A 5,527-nucleotide genomic window follows, 5' to 3' on the forward strand; every position below is an offset into this window, starting at 1 on the left:
AAGTAACTAGTACCTAAAGTAACTAGTAACTAAAGCTGTCAGATGAATGTAGAGGAGTAAAAAGTAGAATATTTCTCTAGAAGTAGAAAGAGGCATGAAAAGAAAAGACTCAAGTAAGAGTACCTTAACATTAGGATGGAAGTACAGTACTGGAGTAAATGTACTCTGTTACTGTGTGTGTGTGTGTGTGTGTGTGTGTGTGTGTGTGTGTGTGTGTGTGTGTGTGTGTGTGTCATCCTGCATCATCACTTGCCCCGGTTTCCTTTCCTTCGCCGTGTCATGAGAACAATCTTTGTCTAATATATTTTTCCATGACATCGAGTAATGTAAATTGCGACGGGGGTGTTGGTGTGTAGTCTGTAATTACACATCACCCCCCCTCCCTCCGTGGCCCCCCTCCCTCCCCGCTCCTCCTCCTCCTCCTCTTGTTCTTCTTCGCCGTGGAGCGCCGGCGGTTTGTGGTGCTGGGGCCTGGAGGAGCTCGCTCCCCCTTTGGAAGACGACTGCTGCACCCTACAGTTTGAAAGGCGTCCCTCCCTCTGCCTGGCTCAGCTGACTCCGTCAGGACGGACCTGTCACCACGCTCACTGGCACTCACTAGTCATCAGCTTTGGTTTGGTGCATGCATGGAAAGATAGAGAGAAAATCCAGAAGTAAATAACACACAAACATATTAAGAAAGACAAAATATGCTGCGTGTGCAAGAAATATCTCACCAGTGTTTTAATTAAATATAGAATCAACTGGGCATCATAGGGAGACAAATATCTGTCTGTCAATCAATCAATCAATAAATCAATGAATCAATCCATCTAATACAATCCTACTTTACATACAAAGGTCATGCAACACAAAGTGTTTCACATTATAAAAACAAACAAAAAAACGTCACACATGCACACACACATGCATGCACCCCCCCCCCAGTCTGGTTTCATGATGCTCTAAATTAAATATCAAAGGCCAAAAAAGCCTTAATATTCTATAAGAAGATTCAGAATATTATACTTAATACTTAAGATATAACAATACTTGAAATATAACAGATTTGATTCCAGTTTTTCTGAGTCAGTGGTTTAATTCCCTGTGTCAAATAACTTAATCATATTTTCTAATAAGTCTTTTTCTGTATTACAAAATAAACCAAAAATACTAACTAAGCACCAAGACAAAAAAACATAAAGGCACAGCTCTGCCGTCAGTGTGAGCACAATCTCTTTCTGAATTTGAGAAAACACACACACACACACACACACACACAGACAAACACACACACACTCAGATGATTTCATATCGAACTGGGATGCCCAATAAGCAAGTAACGGGTAAATATGTCGATATTTGCAGTAAAAATATATGAACTTGAGTCCCTAAGTATTGACTTATGTTTCTTTTCATTCAGCCCGATTTTTAATACAACTTTTGGTGGATGCTATGATTGCTGTTTTTGGACATTTTTCATTTAAAATTGTCAACGACAAAAGCATCCCTCGGAATTTGAAAAAAAACAAAAAGCTAGAAAAAGTAATTTGCAGATGCTTAGGAAGAATAAAACGGAGAGATGTGACTTTTCAGATTGATATGTGGACACATGTATATGTAATATACACTCACAATATACACACTCTAAGAAATAAATCTGTAAAATAACTGAAAACGCTCAGATCCTGTAGAACATTAAAACAGTAAGATACTGTCTACTGTTAACAGTGCAGCTACTTCTCAGTGTATGGAATATAATATCTAACCCTTAGCAGATCCCTGTATTGTGATGCAGTCATAATAATAGGTGTTTGGCCACTAACACGCGGTAAAAACACGCGCCATTCAAAGTCAATATATTATTTCTATGAAAGTCTTTTTGGGTGGTCTAAATAAAAAAAAACTAATCTTCCCAAAACTGCGTACTATATGCATTACTATATCATTCTGACATATTATATGTATATGTAAAATTAAAAGTGTTATTGTTCTGAAATCCCTCAAGCAGCAGTGACATCATCAATAATGTGTCCGATGTTTAAGATGGTAAAAGATTAAAGATTATAAAATATACGCTGCAAACAGGACTGCAAATACTATATATGATATGATATATGTTATGTGTCATGCCACACCGAATTACTGTTCACAAATACAGAAGATATTTCATCCACAGCTTCCGGTCCGATGCCCACACACAACACACTCGTCAGTGTTTAGTTGTTTCCCTCCGTCCCGTCTTTCCTCTGCATGTTTTTTAATTTTAGTATTAGTCCTGGAACACGTTCTCAGAATATTGTTTGTAATTGTTGGTGATCTTTGGTCACAAAAAAGAAATACTCTACGTATTACAAAATGAAGAATAAAGGAAAGCAGCTGCAACATTATAGTGTAACCCATAACTGATCCACGGTGTCATACATCAAACTACTACACAGAGCACAAAGTAAAATATTAAATAATATCACTTCCAGACAGATCCATCGATACTAGAAGGATCTGCTGCTGTCTGGGCATGTCTCTGCTCCGGGGTGTCTTGTGTCCGTCTCTCCGTCAGTGTCTGTTGTGTGTTTGTTTGTGTGTGTCTGTTTGTGTGTGTCTTGTTGGTGAGCTGCGAGCTCCGTTCCTGTGGTTCTGTTTTTGTTGGGTCCCCCCCCCCCCCTCCCAATCTTTAATTGTATATTAATAATTTGATCACAAACAATATTTTAACGTTTCCTTTTTAACCCGGTAACTCCCCTTTTTTTTGCATTTTTTCTGGTGTTTTAATAATACTTTTTACACTCTTGGAACATTGGTCAACATACAACAAATCATTTATATGAAATCATACTTGAGTTTCCTGTTCAAAAGCATAAATGAGGAATTATTTTGCGTAGTAATAGTTAGACCAGAGGTTGTTGAGTCAATCAGTTTCATGTTTTTATACATTTAAACAGTTTTTTTTTCAAATGCTATTAAAATTAAATGTAGCTGAAGAACGTTGAGTGGTATGGAACCATTCATGTTATTTTGGACTTGATTCGACCGAAGACAACACAAGGTTACACAGGACTTGAAGAAAGACAAAATCCTGACGTTGACGAAGGTCCAGAGGGACCAAAAACATGTTTTCTTTAATAAATATTAGATTGAATGAAACACCCAAATTCAGTGAAAGTAGTGAACTAATCTTTCATTTTACGTGTGAAGAGCGTGATATGGAACCATCCATGTTATTTCTTTCTTTCACAAAACCTGATGATTTCTGATATAGAAACGTTTGGAAAATGGGACAAATACATTGTTAAAAATGACATGACAAGTTCAGCTTCTTACCTGCGGTCCAGTTTACGCCCGAACTGAAACTCTGACCCAAACAGGGCAGAGACGGCGCCAGACTGGACACGTGCCAGGACCACTGCTGGGACATTCAAACCGCTTCAGATCGGGTCCAAACCTTTTGGTTTTGCTTCGTGTTCTGAGAGCTCGCTCTGAACTCCCCTTCCCCACCTGACTCCTGGGACAAATCCCAGCACTTTCTTAAAATTTACCCATGCTTAACTTACCGTTTGGGCCTTTTGGACAATTGTAGAAATCTGGTTTAGAAATCTGGTTTTGCTTTGCTTACCACTGGCAATACAACTTTTTTAACACTTTAATGAGTGTTCCATACATGCATTGCAATACTGCACAATGTGCAAGTGTGAAACTTTGGGTTCGACATTGGGCGGGGGGGCTATAAGGGGGGATCTGGGGACACATCTGCACGTGTGATAAATACTAAATACTCAAAAAAAAGCATAAAAAACTCAGAAAGAAGCAACAAAAAAACTTTCAAACAAACCTCCAGAAAGGCGACAGAAATGTTGAAAAATAGTCCCAAAAAACTTTGAAAATGGCCACAAAAATAGTGAAAGAAGCAACAAAAGCAAACTTCAACATTTGTACTTAAGTACAGTACTGAAGTAAATGTACTTATTACAAAAGAAACTATCTTTAGACAGCAGGATGACAACAAGCAGTACTAAGTTACATTTACTCCAGTACTGTACTTCAGGCCAAATGTTGAGGTACTTATACTTTGCTCAAGTCTTTTCTTTTCATGTTACTTTCTACACTTTAATTACTCCACTACATTCATCTGACTGCTTTAGTTACTAGTTACTTTAGTTACTAGTTACTTTATTTACTTTCCACATTAAGATTTCTGCACTCTAAACACATGTAGTTTATAAAATCTGATATTTTATTATAAAGTAACCTAGCAACAATAAAACGTCCTCCAGGTCCAGCTGAGATGATGATGTCATTAAACACACAGCTGATTGGATCCTTTACTCTTTCTACAATGGGAGGAGAGGTCTTTACTTTTAATACTTTAGCTCCATTTTCCTGATAATACTTTTTGACTGCAGGACTTGTATTTTTACAGAGTGCTGTTAGTACTTTTACTGAATTAAAGGATCTGAATACTTCTTTCAGCGCTGTTTGCAGGCCTGGAAGTCGAAAGCCAAATACATGTTCAGTTTCATGAATCTCAAAGTGTACGTCCAGTGTTTGGCTTTAACATCATGTCTCTGTTACCTGCGTAGTTAAGATATGTTCTTTTCTCTGAGTGAATACCACCATGTAGACACATGCCCAGCCTTTTCAAGGTGCCCGTTTTGGTCTAGTATTTGGTGGAAACCACATTGGGATGTTACAGGTGTGTGTTGTCCTGACTTCACACACCTTTGCAAATACTCAATTTGCGGCTGAAATGACAAATGATTGCAAAATATGTCCCAACAGCTCTAGATATGGAATCGTTGACATGCACTTTAGATTCTAAGTGACAAGTAAGGATGCAAACACACTTCCATAAGCAAACGTCCTCTGAAATAAGACGGCTCTGCATGCTCTTTATATTCAGCTTCTTTATTTAAGATACACATCTGTACAGATTATCTCCAAAACATGCTCTTATTTCCTCCAAAAGGAGGCTTAATTTAGGCAATGATCCTTCATTTGTCTTCATTTTGTGTCTTAAATAGTTCCTTTTGAGATTACCTGTCACTTGTGTCAGGGGTTGAAGTTTTAGATTAAAAACCCCGCGCTCGCAAGAAGATCTGATCGTGCTCAAATTTGGATTTAATCCAGCTTTAGTGTCTGAGCAGCAAATCTACTCGAGGGGGAGAAGGAGAGGGGGGGGAGGGGGGAAAGTTGAGGAGCACCGAGATGGAGACGCTTTGACTTGACTTCTCTGTGGCTGCCTTTAAGCGAAGCCGCTGTGGAGATAGATGGGAGTAAATAGAAAGAACCCTCGCTGTGCCTCCCCTCTCTCCTAATCTGATTGGGCTCGTTCCCGCCGAATCGAGGGCAACGCCAAAAACAAAAGATCACCAATCAGATAGAAGGGGCTCCCACTGAAGTTCTTGGCATGGTATGAATGCTTTGCCCTCTCATGTGCGCTAGTATCTAGCAGCGAGATTCCCCGTGTCGCTTTTATGTGTTAATCGCCACCGCTCAGTGAGACCATTGTGCTGTCTGCTTTGCCGGGGGAAGAAAACCGCAAAAAAAGGAT

At 39.0% G+C, this 5,527-nt stretch overlaps 1 long non-coding RNA gene across 1 annotated transcript in view; it reads left to right on the forward strand.

The window, feature by feature from the left end:
• The window catches only part of LOC117939574, a 16,991-nt gene extending 13,781 nt beyond the window's left edge, over nucleotides 1-3,210 (forward strand). Inside the window, exon 3 of the long non-coding RNA XR_004655624.1 lies at nucleotides 3,113-3,210. This is a non-coding gene — a long non-coding RNA (uncharacterized LOC117939574). The remainder of the gene's footprint in view (nucleotides 1-3,112) is intronic.
• The last annotated feature ends 2,317 nt before the right edge of the window (nucleotides 3,211-5,527 follow it).

The sequence above is a fragment of the Etheostoma cragini genome, chromosome 24, assembly GCF_013103735.1.
Source record: "Etheostoma cragini isolate CJK2018 chromosome 24, CSU_Ecrag_1.0, whole genome shotgun sequence".
Classification (NCBI taxonomy): Eukaryota; Metazoa; Chordata; class Actinopteri; order Perciformes; family Percidae; genus Etheostoma; species Etheostoma cragini.